This window comes from Natator depressus, chromosome 5 (genome assembly GCF_965152275.1).
Source record: "Natator depressus isolate rNatDep1 chromosome 5, rNatDep2.hap1, whole genome shotgun sequence".
Classification (NCBI taxonomy): domain Eukaryota; kingdom Metazoa; phylum Chordata; order Testudines; family Cheloniidae; genus Natator; species Natator depressus.
The window spans coordinates 116,471,686-116,498,720 of record NC_134238.1 but is presented as its reverse complement, the minus strand read 5'-3'; positions in this window follow the sequence as shown (position 1 = coordinate 116,498,720).

Below are 27,035 nucleotides of genomic sequence, written 5' to 3'. Positions count from 1 at the left end.
GAGGAGCTAAGGGAGACAGAGGTACACATAGAGGAGACTTTCCAGGACACAGTAGAATGGTCCCACCTCCAGACTGACAGCCTCTGTGTTGTTGAGGAGGATGGAAGTCTCAGGGAAAAAGAACATCAAGCTGGTTAAATAAGCTGGAATAAATGATCCTGTTGCGGTTTAATGACAAGACAGGACAAAGCTTTAAGCAAGCAAGCAGGCTGGTTTGCCGATGGGTGGTTTGTTTGTTAGCTTTTTTTTTTTTTTTTTGCGTATTATATATTTTAATAGATAAAAGAAATATACTGGCTTTGTATAATATTTTTATTTATTAATTTTTATTTATTGCATTTTTTGCTTTTGGGCCTTGAGCCCAGTTTTGGGAGGCTTTTTACGGTTTATGTTGTTTGGGCGAGATTTTAAGGTTCATGCCCTTGAGAGGAGCCGTGTGTGCACTGCTCCTACACAACATTCTGGGTGTGCCCTGAATGTTGCCAAGTGCATGAACCTTGCATGAATGCTACATGATCCCATAGTTGGGGCCTTCCTTTCAGAGGATTTCATGGTATCCTCTGACACTCAGGATATCTGAGGGGACCCCAGTTATTAGAAAGAGACAGGTTATAGTAATGGGGGATTTGATTATTAGAAAGTGAATTGGGTTTGTGATGACTGGGAGAATCTCATGGTGAATTGCCTGTTGGATGTAAGAGTTGTGGACCTCTCAAGACATCTAGATAGACTTATGTGCAGTGCTGGGGAGGAGCCAGTGGTGGTGGTATGTTGGTACCAATGACATAAGGAAAGGTAGGAGAGAGGTCTTGGAGGACAACTTTAGGCTGCTAGAAGAGAGATAAAGTCCAGGACCTCCATGGTAGCATTTTCCAAAGGCACCAACTCGGAGCACCCACAGGGAGAAAATGGTGGGTGCTGAACACCCACCAGCACCCCCTCATCAGCTCCCTCCGCCAGCACCTCCCGCCCTGCGGCATGCCTCGCAGATCAGCACCTTTCCCTCCCTCCTCATGCCTCCTGCCCACCGCTATCACCTGTTTTGCGGCGTTCAGGAGGCTCTGGGGGAGAGGGGGAAAAGCGAGGATGCAGCATGCTTGGGGAGGGGGACGGAAGTGGGTGGGAAGAGGCGGGGTGGGGATAGGGCCTTAGGGGAAGAGGTGCAAGGGGGGCAGGGCCTGGAGCAGAGCTGGGGGTCGAGCACCCCCCAGCATGTTGGAAAGTCGGTGCCTGTAGCATTTTCTGAAATGTTTCCAGTTCCACGTACAGGGCCAGTTAGACAGGCAGAACAGCCAGGTCTCAATGCATGGATGAGACTATGGTATTGGGAGGAGGGCTTTAGATTTATTAGGAAGTGGGGAAACTTCTGAGAAAGGAGGAGCCAATACTGGAAAGAAGGACTCTACTTAAACCAAAATGGAACCAGACTGCTGACATGTAAGATTAAAAAGTTAGTAGAGGAAACTTTACTCTGAGGCCTGGGGGAAAGCTGACAGGTGTGGAGAGCATATGGTTGGGACAAAGAGGAGGATGTATTAAAGGCTATACTCTATATCCTCATAAAGAGGAGAGACTATAAGTTGATAAAGTACAGGTAGGAACTGAATAGAAACAGTCAAATGAAAGAATCCCATTTAATTACATCACATGAAGGCAGACAAAAATTGACAAATTTTATAAGTGTTTATATACAAATGCTAGAAGTCTCAGTACTAAGATGGGTGAACTTGAGCACTTTGTGTTAAATGCGGATATTGATATAATAGACATCACAGAAACTTGGTGGAATAATGATAATAAATGGGACACGGTTAAACCAGGGTGCAAAATATATAGCAATGACAGAATAAGTCATGTTGGGGAGGGTGTGGCACTGCGTATGAAAGAAAGGGCATAGAGTCAAATATAGTAAAAACGTTAAATGAATCAAACAGTACCATAGAATCTCTATGGATAGCAATTCCATGCTTGAATAATAAGAATATAGCAATAGAAATATGCTACCGACCACCCAACCAGGATGGTGATTGTGAAATGCTCCTAGAGATTAGAGAGGCTAAGAAAATAATAATAATAATTAATAATTAATGAATAATAACAATAGGGGATTTCAACTATCCCCATCCTGATTGGGTACATGTCACATCAGTACATGGTGCAAAGATAAACCTTCTAGACACTATTAATTACTGCTTCTTGGAGCAGCTAGTCTTGGAATCCACAAGGAGAGAGGCAATTCTTCATTTTGTCCTAAGTTGAGCACAGTAGAGGCAAATATAGCTGAACTGCAGAGAAGCTAAATGAATTCTCTGCACTGGTCTTCAGTAAAGAGGATGTGAGGGAGATTCCCACATCTGAGACGTTCTTTTATGTGACACATCTGAGGAACTGTCCCAGACTGAGATGTGAACAGAGAAGGTTTTGGAACAAATTGATACATTAGACAGAAATAAGTCACCAGGACCATATACCATTCACCCAAGAGTTCTGAAGGAACTCAAATATAAAATTTCAGAAATACTTATTGTGGTATAAAGAAAAGGAGGACTTGTGGCACCTTAGAGACTAACAAATTTATTTGAGCATAAGCTTTCGTGATCTACAGCTCACTTCATCGGATGCATTCAGTGGAAAATACAGTGGGGAGATTTATATACATAGAGAAAATGAAACAATGGGTGTTACCATACACCCTGTAACCAGAGTGATCAGGTGAGGTGAGCTATTACCAGCAGGAGAGCGGGGGCCGGGGGGACTTTTGTAGTGATAATCAAGGTGGGCCATTTCCAGCAGTTGAGGGGTGGGGGTGGGGAGAAAAAAACATGGGGAAATAGTTTTACTTTGTGTAATGACCCGTCCACTCCCAGTCTTTATTCAAGCCTAAGTTAATTGTATCCAGTTTGCAAATTAATTCCAATTCAGCAGTCTCTCGTTGGAGTCTGTTTTTGAAGTTTTTTGTTGAAGTATTGCCACTTTTAGGTCTGTAATCGAGTGACCAAAGAGATTGAAGTGTTCTCCGACTGGTTTTTGAATGTTGTTGTTCTTAACGTCTGATTTGTATCCATTTATTCTTTTACGTAGAGACTGTCCAGTTTGACCAATGTACATGGCAGAGGGGCATTGCTGGCACATGATGGCATATATCACATTGGTAGATGTGCAGGTGAACGAGCCTCTGATAGGGCCTAATCACATCAGCCACACTATGATGGTGTCCCCTGAATAGATATGTGGACACAGTTGGCAATGGGCTTTGTTGCAAGGATAGGTTCCTGGGTTAGTGGTTCTGTTGTGTGGTGTGTGGTAGCTGATGAGTATTTGCTTCAGGTTGGGGGGCTGTCCGTAAGCAAGGACTGGCCTGTCTCCCAAGATCTGTGAGAGTGAGGGATCATTTTTCAGGATAGGTTGTAGATCCTTGATGATGCATTGGAGAGGTTTTAGTTGGGGGCTGAAGGTGACGGCTAGTGGCGTTCTGTTATTTTCTTTGTTAGGCCTGTCCTGTAGTAGGTGACTTCTGGGTACTCTTCTGGCTCTGTCAATCTGTTTCTTCACTTCAGCAGGTGGGTATTGTAGTATGCTTGATAGAGATCTTGCAGGTGTTTGTCTCTGTATGAGGGGTTGGAGAAATGCGGTTTTATCGTAGAGCTTGGCTGTAGACAATGGATCGTGTGGTGTGGTCTAGATGAAAGCTGGAGGCATGTAGGTAGGCATAGCGGTCAGTAGGTTTCCGGTATAGGGTGGTGTTTATGTGACCATCGTTTATTAGCACCGTAGTGTCTAGGAAGTGGATCTCTTGTGTGGACTGGACCAGGCTGAGGTTGATGGTGGGATGGAAATTGTTGAAATCATGGTGGAATTCCTCAAGGGCTTCTTTTCCATGGGTCCAGATGATGAAGATGTCATCAATGTAGCGCAAGTAGAGTTAGGGGCATTAGAGGACGAGAGCTGAGGAAGCGTTGTTCTAAGTCAGCCATAAAAATGTTGGCATACTGTGGGGCCATGCGGGTACCCATAGCAATGCCACTGATTTGAAGGTATACATTGTCCCCAAATGTGAAATAGTTATGGGTGAGGACAAAGTCACAAAGTTCAGCCACCAGGTTTGCCATGACATTATTGGGGATACTGTTCCTGACGGCTTGTAGTCCATCTTTGTGTGGAATGTTGGTGTAGAGGGCTTCTACATCCATAGTGGCCAGGATGGTGTTTTCAGGAAGATCACCGATGGATTGTAGTTTCCTCAGGAAGTCAGTGATGTCTCGAAGGTAGCTGGGAGTGCTGGTAGCATAGGGCCTGAGGAGGGAGTCTACATAGCCAGACAATCCTGCTGTCAGGGTGCCAATGCCTGAGATGATGAGGCGTCCAGGATTTCCAGGTTTATGGATCTTGGGCAGCAGATAGACTACCCCGGGTCGGGGTTCCAGGGGTGTGTCTGTGCGGATTTGTTCTTGTGCTTTTTCAGGGAGTTTCTTGAGCAAATGCTGTAGTTTCTTTTAGTAGCCCTCAGTGGGATCAGAGGGTAATGGCTTGTAGAAAGTGGTGTTGGAGAGCTGCCGAGCAGCCTCTTGTTCATATTCCGACCTATTCATGATGACGACAGCACCTCCTTTGTCAGCCTTTTTGATTATGATGTCAGAGTTGTTTCTGAGGCTGTGGATGGTATTGTGTTTTGCATGGCTGAGGTTATGGGGCAAGTGATGCTGTTTTTCCACAATTTCAGCCCATGCATGTCGGTGGAAGCCCTCTATGTAGAAGCCCAGTCTGTTGTTTCGACCTTCAGGAGGAGTCCACCCAGAATCCTTCTTTTTGTAGTGTTGGTAGGAAGGTCTCTGTGGGTTAGTATGTTGTTCAGAGGTGTGTTGGAAATATTCCTTGAGTCGGAGATGTCGAAAATAGGATTCTAGGTCACCACAGAACTGTATCATGTCCGTGGGGGTGGAGGGGCAGAAGGAGAGGCCCCGAGATAGGACAGATTCTTCTGCTGGGCTAAGAGTATAGTTGGATAGATTAACAATATTGCTGGGTGGGTTGAGGGAACCACTGTTGTGGCCCCTTGTGGCATGTAGTAGTTTAGATAGTTTAGTGTCCTTTTTCTTTTGTAGTGAAGCAAAGTGTGCGTTGTAAATGGCTTGTCTAGTTTTTGTAAAGTCCAGCCACGAGGAAGTTTGTGTGGAAGGTTGGTTTTTTATGAGAGTATCCAGTTTTGAGAGCTCATTCTTAATCTTTCCCTGTTTGCTGTAGAGGATGTTGATCAGATGGTTCCACAGTTTCTTTGAGAGCATGTCGCACAAGCTGTCAGCATAGTCTGTGTGGTATGTAGATTGTAATGGATTTTTTACCTTCAGTCCTTTTGGTATGATGTCCATCTGTTTGCATTTGGAAAGGAAGATGATGTCTGTCTGTATCTGTATGAGTTTTTTCATGAAGTTGAAATTTGTTAGTCTCTAAGGTGCCACAAGTCCTCCTTTTCTTTTTGCGAATACAGACTAACATGGCTGCTACTCTGAAACCTGTCATTACTGTGGTATGTAACCTATCATTTAAATCAGACTCTGTACCAGATGACTGGCAGATAGCTAAAGTAACACTGATTCTTAAAAAAGCTCCAGGGGTGATCTTGGAAATTACAGGCCAGTAAACCTACCTTCAGTATAAAGCAAACTGGTTGAAACAGAAAGATCTTTTCTGGATTGTCCCTAAACCTCTGACTGCCAGAAGCTGGGACGGGACAGCAGGGGGTGGATCACTCGATAACTGCCCTGTTCTATTCATTCTCTCTGAAACATCTGGCACCGGCCACTGTCAGAAGGCAGGATAGTGGGCTAGATGGACCATTGGCCTGACTCAGTGTGGCCATTCTTATGTTTTTATCTTGGTCTCTGTTGGTGTTTTCATGTTCCCCCAGCACCTGTCCTGCCCCTACTCTACTGCAGGGTGCAAGAGAGAGTCTTTCCTGCCTCTCCCACACCCTTCCCACAGTTCCAGGAACCCATAGCAGAAATGCAGTGCATATTTCTCACGTGACACATGTTACACATGCAGCTGGAGAAAACTTGGCAGGACCTCTACATGTTAGTGTTTTCTGGTCCATTAGAGGGGAGTTCTGTTAGTCATTTTGCATAGGTCTGTTACAGGATATGTACACAAATGAGTTCATTCCTAGTGGACTGAGACCCAGAGATCTATTCCTGACTGTCACTGGTCTTCAGGGTTGACCTCGAGCAAATCATTTCACATACCTATGCCTCAGTTTCCCCATGTATAAAATGGGGATGATATTAATTTCATTTTTAAAAGACTTGGATATCTACATGTGAAAAGTGTTGTCTCAGAGCTAGGTATTATTATTATTATTATTCCTGGAACAAATGTTTGTGTCTGATCAGTGTTAGTTAATGCTTGATAAGACATGGGTAAAATTTCAAATGTAGAAACAAATATTCACAGAGGGAATAATACATTGTAGAGATGTATTTTGCTCTTTATCTTTTATTACAAAGGACACTATATACTGAAACTCAATGGAGCTGAGAAATGAGTGTCAGTATCTTCTCCAGAATAGCCTTCTGTCAGAAAATTTGAAAGTCAGGATGTGTTGTGACTTTAAAAAAAATACAAGACTGTATAGAAAATATCCTCATGCTTCCTTCCTTTCATGTTGGTAATGTAATTTCACAGTGACACAACCATTCTTTGCCTTTTGTGATAAATTAATTAATTCACGCTATGAAATGAAAGGCATCAAACTGTTTGCTCTCTCTTCCACCCGCCGCAAAGTAGACTTTGAAAACCCTTGAGGTAACAGACACTCCCTGTTTACATCCTGTGAGAGGAGTATTGCCTAATGTCCAGGAATAACTAAATTCTAATTACAGCTCTGACACGGATTTGTCTCTTTGTCTTGGGCAAATCACCTAATTTAGCTTCAGTTTCTCCAGTCATAAAATAGAAATTACAAATGTTCTGTAAGGAGAGCAATGGCTATTAGAAAAACACCTAGTTTTTATTTGGTGCTTTTTTGTTAGCAGATCTCAAAGTGTATTTCAAGTATCCATTATTCCCGTTATACCGATGGGGAAACTGAGGCACAGATGTGTGAAATGACTTGCCCAAGGTCACCAGGCATGTCTTTAGCAGAGATGGGTGGGAATAAAACCCAGTTCTCCTGGGTCCCAGTCCAATACTCTCTCCACTAGACTGCCCCTTAAATAATTAGCTAACCTTTATGAAATGTGCTGAAGGCAGAAAGTGCTAAATATTATTGTATACAGTCATTGAGGCTGGGACTGTTCTTTATGTGTTTGCATGCTGTCTAACACCATGGGACCAGCCCGGCTGTGGTCTACAAGCATTGTTGCAAGCAGGGCGGTGAGTTATATGGGCTCGTGGTGCCCGTGCTCCAGCAATATTCAGGACCCGGGGGCCTGGCTCCACCAATGTTTGGGGCCGGGTCTCTCCCCCGGCTCCGCCTGCTGCCCCCGCGCACCTCCCCCAAGCCTCCCTGCCTGCGTCCTGGGCAGCGGGCGGCTGCCCCCTGCAGCTCCACAGTGCGCTCTGCTCTGCGCTCCTGGCATCAACTGCCGCTGCAGGGTCCTAGCGCCCTCCAACCACTAGTGCCAGGGCAGGCTGCCCCTGCCCCTGCCCTTCTGCCTTGGACAGATGGACCCTTCCCTTTTCCGGCAGGACCCTCCACCAGAACAGCTTCCCCCTGCCCGCTCTGAAGTCACTGCTCCTGCCCCACACTGGGCAAGGGGCAGCCCCATCCCCCACCCCCAGTGAGGCTACAGTGAGGGGCAGCAGCAGGGGAGGAGGCGCACCTGTGATAGCAGCCCCCCCCCCGCACCCACCACAGGGGAGGTGCGGGGGCTTCCTGGACCTGAGAGGGGTCTTAGGAGCGGTGCGAGGTGAGTGTGCTGCCGGTGAGGAGAGGGGGGGCCCTCCCATGGAGCTTGCTGCTACTGGCGGGAACAGGGCTGGGGGGAGTCCTCCTCTCTAGTTGGGGGCAGCCTGCCTGCACCCCAAACTCCTCATCCCCAGCCCTGCCCCACCTCAGGGCTCCCACCCCCTGCCAGAGCCCTCACTCACCCTGCACCCCAACCCTCTGCCCTAGCCCTGAGCCCCCTCCTGCATTGTGAACCCCTCATTGCCGGCCCCACCCCACAGCCCTCACCCCACACCCCAAGCCCCTCATCCCCAACCCCACCCCAGAGCCCTCACATTTTTTCACTATTTTAAAAAATATATATTGGCTTACAAGGCAGGTGTGGGGTGGGGCAGGACTTGAACCCGTTCTGCGCACCACCAAAAATTATACAAACCTGCCGCCCCTGATTGATGAATAATAAGAATTTCCAGGTAAGATACCACAGAAAAAAAACAAGACTGCAGTGTTACTCTTTAAATTGTGATTGTCTTGTTTGTGAAGACACTTGACTTGATATTTACATTGTTTGCAGTTGTTTTGCTAGCCCAAGGAGAGAGTAGAGGAGTTTTTCCTGAGTGTGTCATTTTCTCTTTACCTCTCTTTGCCTGAAGTGCTTGCAAATCCCTGTTCACGATGGAGGTGTCTGAACTGCCTTGCGGAGTAGGAGACCCAGGTTCATGATCTTGCTCTGCCTGGCTCAGCACGATCTGGGATGAAAACTCGGTACTGACTCGAGCAGAACAGAGACGTGAACCTGGGTCTCCTAGTGCCCTAACCAGACAGCTACAGCATTCAAAAGCTTTGGTTTTGTTCCACTGAGGAAGAAAAACAAATGTCAAAACCTTGCAAGTTGCCGTGAAGTGGCATGGTCGCCTTCTGGTCTGCTCTACACAGGAACAAGAGAAGCAGACTGGAGATTTTAGAGATGGCTGTTCACTTTTGAACCTGATTAAAAAAATAACAATCCAAGTATCATCCAAATCTGAATAACAGCGGGGGGTCTCCATCGCCACACAATCTGCTCACTCCAACAGCCCCCAGAAGACCTGTCACTTTAGATGCTGCAATAGAGGGAAGATCAGTGTCTTTTACCCCTATCCCTACCTGATAGCTCCCTCTTTTGCCTCCCCAAATCTTCATCGGACCAAGTGGCTGCAACCTCAGAATGGCCTGTAAGCCTATTCCGCTCCATCCTGGAAGGGTCTTCTGGGGAGAAGGAGCAAAAGGCCCCTACTCATCTGCAGTGCAGCAGCAGTGAATTTGCAAAAGCCTCTAGATCAGAGGTGGGCAAACTACAGCCCGCGGGACCGTCCTGTCCAGCTTCTGGCCGGGGAGGCATGCCCCCAGGCCTTCCCCCACAATGATGCCGCCGTGCGGGCAGCGCTCTGGCCCACTGCTCCTACTGGGCAGAGCAGTGAGTGCAGCTGGCTCCCGCCAGGCAGCGTGCTCCTGCTGCTTTGAGCAGCATGGTAAGGGGGCAGGAGTTCCCAGGGGGCAGTCAGGGAACAGAGGGCATTTGGATGGGGCAGAGGTTCTGGGGGGCAGTCAGGGGACGGAGAACAGGGAGAGTTGGGAGTGGGAGTCCCAGGGGGCCTGTGAAGAGGCAGGGGTGTGGATAGGAGTTGGGGGGGCAGTCAGGGGACAGGGAGCAGGGGGGGTTGGATAAGGGGGTGGGATCCTGGGGGCAGTTAGGGGTGGGGGGGTCACGGGAGAGGGCAGTCAGGGGACGAGAAGCAGAGGGCAGTTAGATAGGGAGTGGGAGTCCTGGGGGGGGGGCACTGTCGGGAGTGAGGGTGTGGATAGGGGTCAGGGGACAGGGAGCGGGGGAGGTTGGATAGGGGGTGGGGTCGCAGGGGGCGGTTAGGGGAAGGGATCCTGGGAGGGGGCTGTCAGGGGACAAGGAGCACGGGGGGTTGGATGGGTTAGGGGTTCTTCCCTACCTCCATACAGTTTTGCAACCCCAGTGTGGCCCTCGGGCCAAGAAGTTTGCCCACCCCTGCTCTAGATCCCATCATACAGAGCCCAGCTAGCTGTGTCATACCTTAGGCACATCGGTGTTGTAATAAATAGTCTATGCTTGGACATTTCTTAGGCCCCATCTGAGTGCTCCAGTGGGGTAGAGCAGAAGGCTTATCTGCCACACCAATACCAAATGGGTTGATGGGCAGTGCAGGCCTTCTCCTGCTTCCTGAAAGACTTTCAAAATAGGGAGACTGTGGGTGTGTGGCTGAGATACTGTACTATCGGATGTTTATTGACAATGCTCAAAGTTGCTGAAGGAAGAGTGTTCTCTTTGCCACAATCCTAGTCCCATTCAAGAGTTTTGCCAGTGGCTAGGATAGGACTAGGATTTGCTCCTTTGACTCTGGAACTCACTTCCTGCATCAATTCCTTTTGCAAAGACTATCTATTAACAAAGTGTTTGACTCAGTTTCTTCTGTGTTGACATTCCACCCCTTTGATTACATTTGAATGGGTGTACATTTATATCTAACTCACCTGCAACTAGAGGTGGGGGTGAGCACATCTAAGAAGATGCTAAATAAATAAGAAACATTGTATTTTCTGGAAACCTTAACCTGTTAATTCACCAGTGTAATAATGGAGAGAGAGGCTGGTTTTCAGTGCTTTGGCGATTTTAAACTGAATTTAGCTCAGATTTGTACCATCTTATATGCTTAAATTTTAATGATTTATTGATGCCTTGGAGTTTGATAGGTAGAGAGATTTACAGGTATTGTGCAGGTGTGTTTATATGATGAGTGTGTTTTGTGAAGCATTGCTCTACATAGCTCCATGGGGATTTCTCTGCCTCACCTGTCTTGACACTGGTGAATGATCTGATAGAAACATGGACATCCCTCTTTGTAATCTCTGGGCCTAATGCCAATGCTTCTGTATCACCTTGGCAGATGAAATGTTTTAAACATTGACTGCTCACTACCTTCCCCCCTCAGTTGTGCACTCTTATTACAATGAAGAGAGACACCTTTGATTTGTTCTGGAAATTTTACTCCATCCTCCTTCATATTTTCTTTAATCCTGCAAAAAGATTTGTTTATTTTCTCAGTTTCCATGCCAGGACCACATCAGCCTTGTCCTTTTAATGTAACAAAATCTCGTCACTGGCTTAATCTTATATTCGGTTTTATTGATCTCCACAATCTTGATTGTTTCCTTAATTCTAATTATCTCCACCAAGAAGGATGGTCTGGGACTATGCCCAATCCTGAACTTTTTGTGTTTCAATCTTAAAGATCAGAGCTTAGCCACATAGCAAAAAGCTCTCTTTATGCCAACAAGCAATAAACTATATAAAACTGGTCTGTCTCACGGGTCTGCTATTATGGTATTCCAGAGTGTCCCAATTCAGGTGCCGCAATATCATAGAATCATAGAAGATTAGAGTTGGAAGAGACCTCAGGAGGTCATCTAGTCCAATCCCCTGCTCAAAGCAGGACCAACCGCAACTAAATCATCCCAGCCAAGGCTTTCTCAAGCCGGGCCTTAAAAACCTCTAAGAATGGAGATTCCACCACCTCCCTAGGGAACCCTTTCCAGTGTTTCACCACCCTCCTAGTGAAAGTGTTTCATAATATCCAACCTAGACCTCCCCCACTGCAACTTGAGACCATTGCTCCTTGTTCTGTCATCCCCCACCACTGAGAACAGCCGAGCTCCATCCTCTTTGGAACCCCCCTTCAGGTAGTTGAAGGCTGCTATCAAATCCCCCCTCACTCTTCTCTTCTGCAGACTAAATAAGCCAAGTACCCTCAGCCTCTCCTTGTAAATTATGTGCCCAAGCCCCCAATCATTATCTGACTTATCTGTCCAGTGTTTGTAAGGTGTTAATCACTGTGGCATCTAAGTTCTATAACTGAAATGAAAGAACACAAGAAATTCTAGAAAGGAACATGGCTGTCTGTGCATGGTTGCTTAGTCTGCTTGGAGTTTGTGTATGTGCATGCTGGTGTGTGTGTGTGTGTGTGTGTGTGTGTCCATGCGCAGAAACTTGTTTCTCTGTGAAAATCATCCCACTGGCTGAGTAGCCCCGCCTCCAGGTTTTGATAACATCACCTTGATTGAACTTTGGGTCTTGATAGATACAATGTGTCACCCTCATGGGGGTCAGAGAGCATGGACCCTTTAAAACCTTGTCCTGAGACAGGGAGAGTGCTGGTTTTTCTGGGGGCATGGAGAGAAGGAGAGTGACAGGGTGTGTGTGTCTGGAGCTCCAAACTAAAGGGCTATAGAATGAAGCAGCCAAGTCCTGAGAACCTGCCCGAAGCCTGTGAGGGACAGAGCCGCTGACTTGGGACGCCCTAGGTCAGGAGCCCCAGGGGAGCACCGTGCCAAGGAGGAATCACCGAAGGACAAACCGGAACTGGACCCAGTATCCTTGCTCAAAGCTGTGTGGGGCCATGAGTACTGGGGCTTGTGACCTTGCACTGGGAGTAAGGAGAAAGGCTGTAGCTAGTTCCGTGGGGAGGTTGTCGCTCTGTGTGGGTTTGCAGAGAGCGGCAGAAGAGGGCACCAGAGGGGTTTGTGGTGGAAAGTTTGCTGGCGGTGAAGACGACCAGGAGCACCCAAGATTCACTGCTGGACTGGAAACTCTGCCCACGACCCCTGAACTCTGAGTGCAGATGCATTGTTCAGTGTCTGCCCTTTCAGACTGTGGTACCACGGGGTCTGTGGGGCCTCATGTTGAGTGTAACCCTGTCTTACCCATCTCCCACTCTTCCTCCCTGTTGGTTTTTTCTCCATTCATCTCTCTGTGAATAAATATTGCCCTTTCCTATATTCGTAGTACTATTCTGGAGTGTGTGTGATTCCTCTGGAGTTTTTGGAACAGGTATCCCTCAGGTTGAAGAGAATTTCTCTGCTGTGTTCCTGTGTGTGCCTTTTCTTGGCCAGAGCTGTAGGCAGAGCAGACTCCATTTTGGACATGAAGGCACTAAAGTTACAAATGTAGCATAGCATAGCATTTGGAATGGGTCATTACCAAGGCAAAGAATTTCCACTTCTTATCTTGCAGGGAGGTGATATGACCAAGATATCTAGCCATGACCTGCATTGTGTGTTAACCAAAGGTTTCTGAAAGTATTACGCTGTCTGGACATAATCTGTAAGCTTCTTTTGGGAATGGATGAGTGGAATGTTTCTCATCTGTAGATTGAAGTTGCTGCAGTATCTTTGCTTCCTGTATCTTTTTTTTTCCATACCAGTGCAGGAACCTTGTAATAAGGTTTGATATTTCCAGACTGTCTTGTATGTCTGGCCAGGAATCAATCAATCATTTTAAAGAGCCAGTCTAAGGTAGTGTACAACATTACCATGTCAATTTCATCTCCTGTATGGATGTCTACCAGACACAGACTAAAGCTCCAGTGTTCCAAAACTTAAGGGATTTCTTTTTCTTCAGAGTGTATATCATCCTTCAGCAGCCAAATGTCTGTGTGTTTTCTAGAATCTTTGATATTTTGTATGCAGCTTTCAGCGTCCTCCTAGGTATAGCCTTTTGGGAGGCTTTGAACTTCCAGAAACATAGTGGCTGATTCCATAGTCATAAAGCAAGCCACTGTGTTCCTGCAGAGATTGGTTGTTGGTCCTATGATATTTAACATTTTTATCGATGAATGACCTGGAAGAAAATATAAAATAATTCCTGATAAAGTTTGCAGGGGGAGTGGTAAATAATATAGAGTACAGGTCAACTTGGGACAAGAAAATAATATTTATTTTAATATGGCCAAGTATGATCATCTCGGAACAAAGAACATAGGTCAAGTCTTCTTCAGAGTCACTGCTTTCTAGGATAATAAGCTGCACATGAGCTCTCGGTGCAATGCTGTGGCCAAAAGTGCTAATGCGATCCTTAGATGCAGAAATTTGCGTAGAAATAGAGAGGTTATATTTCCTCTGTGCTTGGCACTGGTATGACAGCTGCTGGTGTCCACAATTCATGAAGGATGTTGTTAAATTGGAGAGGGTTCAGAGAGGAGTCACAAGAATGATTACAGGATTAGAAAATGTGACTTATACTTATACTTCAGGGGTGAAAGTAAGTCAAGTGACTTACCGGTACGCTGAGGCCAGCTCTGGCCCCCGGAAGGGTTTGAGGGGGTCAGAGCCAGCCCCAGCCCACCCTGCAAGGTAAGTGTCCTCCTTCCCCCCCGGGTAGCAGCAGCAGCCCAGGGTTTCGGGGGCTATTTAAAGGGCCAGGGGCTCCCCTCTTTTACTGCCCCAGCCCTTTAAATAGCTGCCAGAGCCCTGGGGAAGCGGTGGGGCTCCAGCGGCTATTTAAAGGACTGGGACGGCAGAGGCAGCTGGAGCCCTGGCTCTTTAAATAGCTCCCGTAGCCCCCCCACTCTAGGGCTCTGGGGGCTGTTTAAAGGGCCCGGGGCTTCCCTGCTTCTACCACCCCAGCCCTTTAAATAGTCCCCAGAGCCCTGGAGTAGCGGCGGCGGGGCTCCGGCAGCTATTTAAAGGGCCAGGGCAATAGAAGCAGGGGAGCCCTAGGCCCTTTAAAAAGCCACTGGGGCCCTATCCCAGGGCTCCAGCAGCGGGGCTCTGGAGGCAATTTAAAGGGCCTGCGGCTCCAGCCACTGCTGGGAGACCCAAGCCCTTTAAATTGCCCCCTGGGGAAGCCAGGCTGCCCCAGTACGGTGCACTGGTGCTTCCTGGTATGCCATACCGGGGCATACCAGCTTACTTTCTCCTCTGCTTATAGTGATAGATTCAAGGAGCTCTATTTAGTTTACCAGAGAAGCTTAAGGGGTGATTTGATCACAGTCGCTAAGTACCTTACATGGAGAACAAATATTTGATGATGGGCTGTTCAATCTAGCAGAGAAAAGTGTACCGTGATCCAATAGCTGGAAGTTGAAGCAAGACAAATCCAGACTGGAAATAAGGCATAATTTTTTTAAGTGAAGGTAATTAACCATTGCAACAATTGACCAAGGGTTATGGTAGATTCTCCATCACTGGCGATTTTTAAATCAAGATTCAATTTTTTTTCCAAAAGATATGCTGTAATTCAAATAGGAATTATTTGGGAGACGTTCTATGGCTTGTATTGTGCAGGAGGTCAGACTTGATGATCTCTTCTGGCCTTAGAATCTCTGAATTGGGTAGCTGCTGTTGTGAGTCCCACCCGCCTCTTCAAGTAGTTCAAAGCTGCCAAAACTGGCTTTCTCGCTGTGTTCGAGATCAGCATTTTAATGTTTTGTAGTCTGTTCCTTCTCTAATTCCTCCAGTGCGTATTTCCCTTTCTTTGGGGTTGATCAGTTAATTTTAAATCTGCGATTTTTTAAAGAGAGCAATATAGCTGGGTGCATGTGTGCCAGTGTGTGGCTCCTACTCCAGACAAGTTCCCGCCCCTCTTTGTCTGAATGTGTCTGCTACCAGGACATCAAGACAAACACCTCTCCAGCTACAGAAGAGTTACAATTCTATCGTATTTCTGTATGTTTCAGTACTTTTTTTGAATTTTAATTATTTTTTTTTTAAATAAATTTTAGACATGTCTTCTTTGAAAAAGTCTTTCCGGTGAAAGAAAGACATTCACTGCACTTACACTTCCTTCCATCCAGTGAACCCCAGCCAACCAAAACAAGAGATGAAATTAATAAAATAGAAACAAATACAAATTTAAAAAAAACCCCACAAACCCTGCCCCAAACAGAATTTTTACTCCAAAAGGGGAAAAGTGCCGGAGGTTCCATTAAGTCTTTTGGGGACTTTGCTATTGATTTTGACCTAACCCATAAAAAAAGAAATCTATTTATCTACGCAACCTAATGATAAGAACAGCAATATGTCCCTTTAAAGCTGATGAGACTAATGCAGAATTGTCGCAAGACATTGATTTGCTTTTGCAGGATTGAGGAGCCAAGACTGAAGTGAATGCAAAGAAAATCTTTACTTTGCCTGCTGGGATCAAAATGAAATCCAAGTACACACCTCCTTAGCTTTCTAATATACAGACTGGCTAACACAGCATTTGAGACCCCACCCTGCAAAGTGCTAAGTGCACTTGATTCCAGAGTGTTACCATCCTCGCTGTCCATAAGTCCTATCAAGGACCAGACAATCATGAAATGCACTGTGGACTGCATTTCAGTCATGTGAAATAGTTACTTTTCATCTGAGAGGACCTATCGTTCTGAAGCACTCTCTCTTTGTTTCTAGTTTTATTTATTCTTATCTTAGGTCTGGTTATTGATGCCTTTAGCAGAAATGCACAAAACCCCAAACCAGGCAAAACTCATGGGGCTTCAGGGTTCAAAAGCCAACTATTAACTTTAGAAAAATCTTCTCCAATGCGTTATTTCATAATAGCCCACTACAGAGTTTCTAATACCTTCCTGAGAAAATCTGGTACTATCCTCTCTGAGACGCAGGATACTGAACTAGAAGGATCAGTAGTTCGACGTGATATGGCATTTCTGTGTTCATTACAGACTTTGAACTTGAGACTGACTCACTGATATTCATCAAAAGGGGATAACTTTTGAGTAAAATGGAGAGGTGTACATAGAGAGGTATTCTTTAAAAATGTGGCCCATTAAAAGCCATCTTAGTCACTGATATTACAAAAAAAAGTTCTGTAAAATACCCAAAGGATGTTAAGGCAAATTTTCCAAATATATTGTTTTTAAAGAGAGATGTAAGAAAAATGAGGAAACACGAAGTGTTATTCTTTTGATAGTCTTATTTTAGCTGTGCTTTTTATTGTTAAGGAGACAGATGTTATAAATCGTATCATCATCATCATCATCATCATCCTATTTGTTATTTAAAAGTAGCACCTTATGCCACTGGTTAAATCAGATATTTTAGACTTGGGTTACAAACACTATTCACAAAATTATTTTAAAATGTCTTGTTTTCTTAATTTTTTCCTAACTTTAGTACGATCAATCCTGCTACAATTTAGAGAAAAGATGAGTTCTCATGGGGGGAGGGGGGAAATATTAATTCAACATGCTACTGATGTGCTACACATTTTTATAACAATTTAATAGTAAAAATTTGGAGACAGACTATCCCTGGCATAATCCCAGTGAAGTTAATGAAACTATGTCTGAATTTGGTGGATGAAGTTATAGATGACAATAGACAGATGTTATGTAAAGTGAAAACAAATCTCTCAAATGAATCAACTTGTACTTCTGCAGATGAGTGTGTCATATGTACTCTGTGCTCATTCAGTGCACGTACAACTCCCATTGAGAGATAGTAGGGTGTAGCTCTAGACAGTGGAAGATGGATCACTGAATTACAGCAGAAAATGTATGGATTGCAGAATCTTGTGATTAATAATATAAAATATGACCAAGACTTAATTACTCAAAGGGATACTCCACTGTCTTGCTCTTTGAAGAATTATCAGTATTTATTATTTTGTTTACTATATTGTTGTAGCCATGTTGGTTCCAACATATAAGAACAATGGCTATTATAGGAGTGGGTGGGTGAGATTCTGTGACCTGCAATGTGCAGGAGGTCAGACTAGATGATCATGATGGTCGCTTCTGAGCTTAAATTCTGTGAGGTGGGTGAGGTAGTATCTTTTATTGGACCAACTTCTGTTGGTGAAAGAGACAAGTTCCAGAGCTCGAAAGCTTGTCTCTTGCACCAACAGAAGTTGGTCCAATAAAATATATTACCTCACTTACCTGGTGTCTCTCGATAGGTTTTATACAAAGTTTGATTTAAGTTTTTGAAACTTGTATGACATTAATATGCAGTTACACCACATCTCCTTTGGTTTTGTTTGTCTGATCTCTCCTTTTTGTTTCCGGCTGACATGAAGATGACCAGATTCTTTGTGCTGGTGGATAGGGTTGTATTGTTTATAAATTTGTTTTAATTATATACATTTTTAGTATAATGCTAAGTAACTCAAAGTTAAAAAGGGATGTAGCAATTGTCCCTTTTCCAAGATTCCAAGATTCATCTTCTTGGTATTTATTATAAGGCCAAGTCAACTCCACCAACTCAGCCCAAAGACTCAATTCCCATCCAGCTACAAGTGAAATAAGAGATGGACAGTTATCAGAATTAAAGATGGTTTCAAAGATGAGGTATCACACAGAGAGAAACTTAAATAATATTTATGTCCCAGTCTTGCCAACACTTACACATGTGCTTAACTTTCAGTATGTGAAGAGTCAGTTGGACATATTTAACTGTTTGGAGGATTGGGCTCTTAATCTGGGTCAAATATGTGACCCAAGTCTTTATTAAATACACACCAAATCCATCCACAATGAACAATGTATTCAGTGTTAAACCAGTGTATGCAGAGGGAGAGTGGTCCCTAAAAGGCTCACTTGGAGCTAGTCATCAGGTGTGTGGGGCTTTATCAGATGGGCATCTTCAAGGATAATATTTCTTTTTAATTTTTTTTTAAAAAGACCAATAATTGGCCAAAAATAAACCCTAATAAGTAGATACAATAAACAGACTCTGGAAACCCTAAGCATACACAAATCTACATAGTCTTATGCAATAAATATTTGGTAGAAGTAATAATTTCCTAACTGACAAGTTGAAAAAAATTTCTTCATGTCCTATTTAAAACTCTTTCTTTCTTCCTTTCCCTTTCCCTTTCCCTTTCCCTTTTTCTTTTTCACTAGAAGAAAGAAAGAATCACTGGAGGATGGGAGAAGGCCCTAAGGCCCAGTTCTTCTAAGGAATTTAGGTGCCCAACTCCCACTGAAATCAGTAGGAGTCAGGTGCCTAAGTACCTTTAAGGATCTAGGCTGCATTAGTTATTCTAAGTCCAAATAAAAAGAGGCATAGCTTGCACTAATGCACTTGTAAGCACCATATTGCTTTCAAACTGGTATCATTAATGACCTTACAGTAGAGGCCCCCAGTACGTTCAGGTCACAAACAGGTTTCTAAAAGCTTATTGCTTGTTCCAAACACAGATCTCAGGAAAGGCCTCATCTGTACGTTCCTCAAGAAGAGAATGACACTGACAGATTTACTGCCTTTTAAAAACTGTGCTGCACATGAATATTACCCTCTGTGCCAGGTCAAGTAACTATTGCTTCAATCTATTCAATATTCTGCTGCAAAAATCGTCTATCTCAGCACGTGCTAAAACCATGTTCAACCCCCCTTTTAAATTCCCATCACTGGATCCCTGTTGCCTCCGACATCAAATTCCAATTCTTTGTCTTGCCTTCAAAGTCTTACCCAACTTATCTTCTTCCTTCTTCTTGACAATATCTTGGACCTTGATACCTTCCTTCATACAGTCCTCTACACCTGGATGTTCCTCCCTGATCCCATTGTTCATGTCTTCGCCCTATCTTCCTTTAAGTCCCTTCTCAAAACCCAATAATTCAAAGAAGTCTATAAAGTGTATATACTCTTGGATACCTAAGTGATAAACTAAGTGTAGTCTTCAAGATGTTGTGTGTACATCTCACCTAGACAATATATTTTATAGAATCACCTAGACAATATATTATCTCCCATCATTATCTTCCTTGGTCCTCATCCCTTTCCTGGTCCCCCGATGTTCTTGTTTTAATATAGAACTTGCAAACAGTTAACACTTGTGAATTAAGGTATTCCTGTTTCAAAATCTGTTTGACTTCACTGGGGCTTTGCAGAAGTAACTGTATTTATAAGCCCTAACTGTCCTCTGAGTGTAAATTCTTTAAGGTGGGGCCTCCCTCTTTATCAGTGCATGTAAAATGTCATGTCATCTAGGGTTTCAAAGCACTCTGTGCTGGTCTACTTCTGCTCCTTTTGAATTCTGTGATTAAAACTCTCTTTGATTTAAATGTAAGCAGAGTTGGGCCAAGCACTTCTGAAAATCTCACCTGCTATGCAAGTAATATCAAAAGAAAATGAGTGTACAAGGCTTCCTACATAGAGAAGTTCGATCTATTTTACCTATTTTGTTTTTATAAGGCCAAACCAAGGAATGAAGCATAGAAACAAATATGGCACAATGAAAAACATGTGTATTTCTGTTCCCAACCTACACGGCCATTCCCATCCTCTTGGGCATCAACTGGACAGCAGGTAGCAAATGCCACAAATTCACCAGACTTCACCAGATTAACCCCAACTATACATACAATGTGATGGGGGCTAATTTAGCTACAACTAATTAGGAAAAAGATCTTGGCGTCATCGTGGATAGTTCTCTGAAGACGTCCACACAGTGTACAGCGGCTGTCAAAAAAGCAAACAGGATGTTAGGAATCAGTAAAAAAGGGATAAGGAATAAGATGGAGAATATCTTATTGCCCTTATATAAATGCATGGTACGCCCACATCTTGAATACTGCATACAGATACGGTCTCCTCATCTCAAAAAAGATATACTGGCATTAGAAAAGGTTCAGAGAAGGGCAACTAAAATGATTAGGGGTTTGGAACGGGTCCCATATGAGGAGAGATTAAAGAGGCTAGGACCTTTCAGCTTGGAAAACAGGAGACTAAGGGGGGGATATGATAGAGGTATATAAAATCATGAGTGGAGTGGAGAAAATGAATAAGGAAAAGTTATTTACTTGTTTCCATAATATAAGAACTAGGGGCCACCAAATGAAATTAATGGGCAGCAGGTTTAAAACAAATAAAAGGAATTTCTTCTTCACACAGCGCACAGTCAACCTGTGGAACTCCTTGCCTGAGGAGGTTGTGAAGGCTAGGACTATAACAGGGTTTAAAAGAAAACTGCATAAATTCATGGAGGTTAAGTTCATTAATGGCTATTAGCCAGGATGGGTAAGGAATGGTGTCCCTAGCCTCTGTTTGTCAGAGGGTGGAAATGGATGCCAAGAGAGAGATCGCTTGATCATTACCTGTTAGGTTCACTCCCTCTGTGGCACCTGGCACTGGCCACTGTTGGTAGAGAGGATACTGGGCTGGATGGACCTTTGGTCTGACCCAGTATGGCCATTCTTATGTTCTTGTGTTCTTATGTCATGCACCTGCCTCCTGAGCATGTGTTCTTTGGCACTGCTTGATAATTTCCTCCACATGAACAAATCATTGTCACCTTCATTTTGGAAGCACTAAATTACCCTCTGTAAAACTATTCATTTAAGGCAGGATATATGAGGATTATTCCATACCATTTTACCTTCTATTTTTTTTGTCCTGGCAGCCCTTACTTCATATTTATTTATGTAAAGTAAGGGCTGTCATCACAACCTTTTTGAGATAGGATGGTGTGGAATGAAAGGACGATGGATTGCAGCCAGGGAAACCCATGATGCACCATGGTGGCCCAACAAGATGTGAAACTGTCGTGCATCAGGAGAAATGTAGTCTGGTCAGGCAGTCCAGCCTATAGAGAATGTGGGTACGAGGCATCTGAACTACAAGTCCTCTGAGGCACCATAGTGAATTCTGAATCTAAAACTTTTGGCAGAAAGCTTTCAGGTGAAAATGTTTGGTTTTAATTTTTTTGGCCAAAACATCAAGGTTTTCCAACAGGGGAAAACCCAGTTTTGGACTAGGTTTCCTCTCTTGTTGGGCTGCCATTATGCATCATGGGAAATGTAGACCAGCTGGGGAAGCTGCAGGCGAATGGGTGCATAACACATCTAAACTACAACTCCCACAAAGAGCCACAGTTTTTGATTCATCTTTTTTGGTTTTGGGCTGAATTTTTTTTTTTTGTTCAAGTTTTGAATGAAAAGTTGAAATTTTCTGCAGAAAGCCGATACTTTTTGCAAATAATAAATTAAATAAATAAATAAAAATCATGTAACCAGTTTTCAATCATAGTTTCAGTGGAAAATTTCGGATCAGACCTAACACATAATCTGCACATGGATACCTTGAAAGAGTCAATCCCTAGCCTATTAATGGAATGGAAAACAGTCTCTTTTGCTGCTCATTTTCATAATGGAGGATCAAGTAGATCTCTGCTCCTGGTCTTGGAAGATGCTACAAGATAGCTTAACACCATAAGCCCCTCAGCCCCCATGTGGTATTCACATTGGTTGATCTGCTGCCCTCTCCCACAATTTGCCTGTGAACTCTCAAAGCAGATGTCTCTTTGCACACAATATGATAACTAAAAGCGGATCCTCAGATAGTGTAAATTGTCACACCTGATTGACAGACTCCATTGCCTTGAAGCTGAGGATCTGCCCCAGTGTGTTTAGTTACTAGGCGATCTAGCAGTATGTGAATTGAAAGCCTGTTGAAATGCAGTATAACCAGTCCCTATGCCATCCCCAGGACATTAAAAGTTTTCCTTGGTTTACGAGGCACATACCTGGCTATATTTATGAAGTACAGCAACTTGCACCTAAATTTAGAGTTAAATGTATTTTTCCATTTGGAATATGTTTGCTAAGGGATGAGTCTAACATATTTAATAAGCAGTACCATCACTGGGTTTGTGATTGACCTAATGTAAAGAGGAAATATGGTCTTGTGGTTAATGCACTGAATTAGGATTGATGAGACTGTGTTGAATTCCTGGCTCTTACTACAGACCCTGAGCAACTTGTTTAAGCACTGAGGTCTGATTCAAAGCCCATTGAAGTCAATGGAGTGAAATTTCCAATTTTTTCTTTCCAATTTGAGCTGAAAAAAATGTTGAAGTATTAGAAATTCCCATGGGATGGAAATTCTGAATTTGCTCAGATCTGATAATGTTTCCTTTCCTCATTCTTTGTGTGTTCTCTCTTTTGACCCGAAGCTTTTCGGGGTCTAGACTGTGTCTTCTTATGGGTATGTACAACACAAAACACAGTGGGACTTTAATTTCAGCTGTGACCTCTAGGCAATACTGCAATACAAATAATTATTCATAATGATGTAGCACAATGTATTTGTGTTTTCATTGGGTGGTGTATTTAGTATCTGTGAGGGAGTGGAGCCTAATGTTTTAAATTGTTACTTTTGTTTGCAGTCTGTACTTTTAAAAGGATAAATAAAAAGGATACAGTATGGCAGTATCTCTTATTTTTTAGTGACAGCAGTGTGTCATATGCTAGTCTCTAGGCTGCTCTAAGTTACTCCAGAGCTCACGACAGCACAGATCAGCTCAGAGAATCAGAGAGCCATAACCAATCATCAGACAGCCCTCTGCTCTGCTGAGAGTTACCTTGGTACAGCAAAGAATCTGAGCCTTTGAATATATTTTGTACATGGAATAAATGAAGGTGCAGTAGAAAGGATTTGTCAGCTGGAGTTTGGAATAAGTGCATGGCTCACGAGTGATGAAGTCATCCCAAACGAGTTCTGGTAAAATCCTTGCACCATCATGTAGTCTCTCTGTGCTACCTGTTACAGAACAAATATTTTCAGAATGTTTTAGAGAGTATGAAAAAAATGGGGGAGAACGGTATATTATATCTCTCTGCCTGTAAAGTCAGGTACCTTAGGGCATGTCTACACTGCAAATAAAGAACCACAGCAGCAATGTAAGCCCAGAATTAGTAGAACTCGTGTTACCATACCCTGAGTTCGTTAACCTAGGGCTTGAGAGTCTGCACTCATTTGTAACCCCAGATTAGGAATTGTTGAACCCTGGGTCCCAACCTGGGGCTCCATCATTTACATTGCATTATGCAAGCCTGAGCCCAAGCACCTGTACCCTAGCCTTCCTTCTAAAATAGGGCCGCTCTAGCCCTTTGTTCATAGTGCTGTGTGGGAAAACTTGACTATCCATCAAATTGACTGTCCAGAGGACAAAGACAGTCAGCCAGTGAGATTGTGGGATACTTTTGGCAGACTCCCAGAGCACAAGTTCAGTGGGGCTGTCTCTACACTACAAAGCAATAGGATTTGAACCCTGGGCCCCAACTCGACTCAAGCTCAGCCCCTCCCTCCCATGAAGTTCTGGAACCCTGGTCCATGCCCTGGGTTTGCATGCATTGTGTGTAGGCAGAAGGGGGGTTGGGCTTGACCCTGAGTTCAAACCCTGGGCTTATACTGCAGTATGGACATACCCTTGGACCTTGCGTAAACTGACTCAGCCTTGTGCTGTGGGGGTAAAAATAGCAGTGTAAATGTTCGGGTCTGGGCTGGACTGGGTTCTGAGACCCATCCCCCTCACCAGGTTTCAGAGCCTAGGGTCCAGCCTGAGTCTGAAGTCTACGCTGCTATTTTTAGCCCCATAGCACAAGCCCTGTGAGTTGGAGTTAGGTGACCTGGGCTTTACAGGTATGTCTACCCTGCAATAAAACACTCTCAGCTGGCCAGTGTCAGCTGACTCAGACTTGCAGGACTTGGGTGAGGGGTTATAAAATTGCAGTGTAGGTGTCTGGGTGAGGGCTGGAGCCCAGAGCCCAGTGTCCACCCTAAGCATGAACATCTACATTTCAGTTTTATAGCCTGACAGCCTGAGCCCCAAGTCAGCTGACAACTAGCCAGCCCTGGGTGTTTTATTGCAGTGTAGACATACCCTCTGACTTGCCGCTGTGGGTCTTTATTTGAGGTGTAGTTACCAAGGTTCCCAGTCATGCAGGACCCAGAGGAGGCCATAAAAGGGCCAGATTCTCCACTGCCTTGCATGTTGTGTAGTTATTTATATGTGTGCAGCATGAGTGTACTCTTGATTTGGGAGCCTTTTTCACTCTCGCTGGCTTCACTTTGCCCAGGTATAAATAACTACATGAGCGGCAAGGCAGTGGCGTCTGAGCAGAACTATCTCTGAAACATGATTTAAAGTAGTTTGTTGAACCCCCCCAAAATGTCTTGCCTTAAATCCGATAACATGGGACCTTCCAGGGTTAGAAACAAGTGCTGTGGACCCCAATGGCTTACAGGCCTGCAGTGCCGCTGGATAGTGCATTTTAATCCCTGATACCTTCAGACATAGGAAAAGCTGTCAGTGGACCAGAACTGGCTCTTACCCATCCTGGGCCTCTGGCAAGTGTAACTTTGGGGAAAGGAGGGAATTCCACATTTGGGAGACAGGAAGAAACATTTGTCTGAGAGGCTAATTTAAAAACAAAACCAAAAGACAGCTGGCTGCTGCTCAAGGGTTTGGACTGCTGGACTAAATCATAGGAAAGATAAATGAAGGTATGTCTACACTGCGTGGCTGGACGGGTCAGCTGACTTGGGCTCGTGGGGCTCAGGCTGCCAGGGCTATAAAATTGCAGTGCAGATGTTTAGGCTCCGGCTGGAACCTGGGCTCTGATACCCCACAAGGGGGATGGGTCTCATAGCCCAGTCTCCAGCCTGAATCCAAACATCTACACTGCGATTTTATAGCCCCGCGAGCCCGACTCAGCTGACCCAGTCTCTGAGACTTGGTGCCATGGGGTTTTTATTGCAACACAGACATACCCTGGGTGGGAAGAAGGCTTGTGAACAGATCAAGGGGACATTACAAATGAATTTTTCCCATGTCTCTGTAGTCTGTCACCGAGTTGAAGCCATATGATTCCCCAAAGGATATCACTTCCAAATATGTGGGGTGTGCCTCTGTGAATGCAGTGCTTATATCTAAATAATATTAATGGAGCTAAGATAAATATGATTAAATAAACACATACAAAAGTCTCTATCTACTGGCATTTGTAAAACAACTGTCACCTTTGCATGTAGGCACTGTACAGAATTATAAAAACATAACAAGTATTTCCAAAGAGACAGTTAATTCCCCATCCTACTCTAGGTGTAATGACAAGCTGCTTCTTCCAAGTACTTAGTGTGATGTTGTTCATCCCACTCTGGTTGATTGGATGAAAAGGTGCGTCTTGCATAACGACCTGAAAATAGGGTGGGTTAGGGCTTTCCTCAGGCTCGTTTGAGAGGATATTTCAGCCAGGGCTTTGGACCTGCATTCAATGCTCCCTCCAGTCTTTAAATGTAGTATGCGAGGCCATCACAGTCGTAACAACTGCATCCTGGAAGCACTGTTGATCTTTGAGCTACCAGTGGCCCTATTCTGCTGAAGGTTTTGTAAACCAGATTCATAAATGGATGATCCTGCAGGAGATGCCATCCTGAAGTGACACTGAATGTTGCAGAATGGAGGCGGTATGTTATCTCCAGCATGACCTGTTTTAAAGGTGAGCCAGGACGGTGCATGCACGCTACAGCTCATTTCTTGTTTAGGACTGCATTGCCGTATAGCTGAATGGAGGCCAAAAAACTACAAAGTAAGTAAAGACTCAGGCCCGTGAATATTTACTACTAAGCACAGTGCTACAGGCAGGAATTGAAGTCACCCCTCATCTGTAAGCATCGCTTCCAACAGTGTTTGCTAGAGAGGCAGACACATGTCACAGGCTGGCTGATCCTCAGAGGAGAGCTGGGCTCAGCCTTCCCCATGACTGAGCAGCTATTCCTCAGCTGCACTGACAAGTTGGCAACATAAGGGCTCATTAGTGACCCCAGCTGTGTAATGGGGTTTAATTAGAAAGAGTGACCCCAGCTGTGGTGCTGAAGCAGGGTGAGAACCATTTAAATAGAACCGGGAACCCAGTGAAAAGGAAGATTCTGGATGTAGGAACGAGGGGAGTTGGGGAGCCCTGAGGTAAAACCTAAAAAGAGCAAGGAGATTCTGAGGTAAACTTCTGGAGTCCTTGGTGAAGGAAAGAAGTAGGGGAACCCTTCTGGGAAAGAAGCAAGATAAGAGAAGCTCTGCAGGGACCAGGAGAAAGGGCCAGGAAGCAAAGGATTTCAGTGGAGCCTGAGAGGAGAACAACAACTATTAGTCTGGGCATTTGATTGGATTTTAAGTTGGACCCTTTTGTTACCCCAGAAGGAGAGTGAACTGTTATGTGACTTGGCTGGGGGGGCCAAGCCACAGAAAACTCAGTCATAGAGTCAGGAGAAAAAGACGCTGCCCAGGACTGGCCACCGTGACCAAGGAAGTAGCTGATGGGGGGTAGAGGAGCACACCAGAGGCAAAGTCCCCCGCAACACCAGGTACACGCGGTTGCCCTAGAGGTGAGGATGCTGCTATACAGTGCACTTTTGTGGAGAGAAATAAGACCACAGGCATTTTTAGACAGGGATTAAAGTGAATATTAAAATGAGCTCTCCCTTTACGGGGCATAGATGGGATAGGGAGATAATGTCAGCACTTTAAATCAAGCTAGTATTTAAAAATATTTAATTTTTAAATGGATTCCGGCGCTGGTTGAAATGC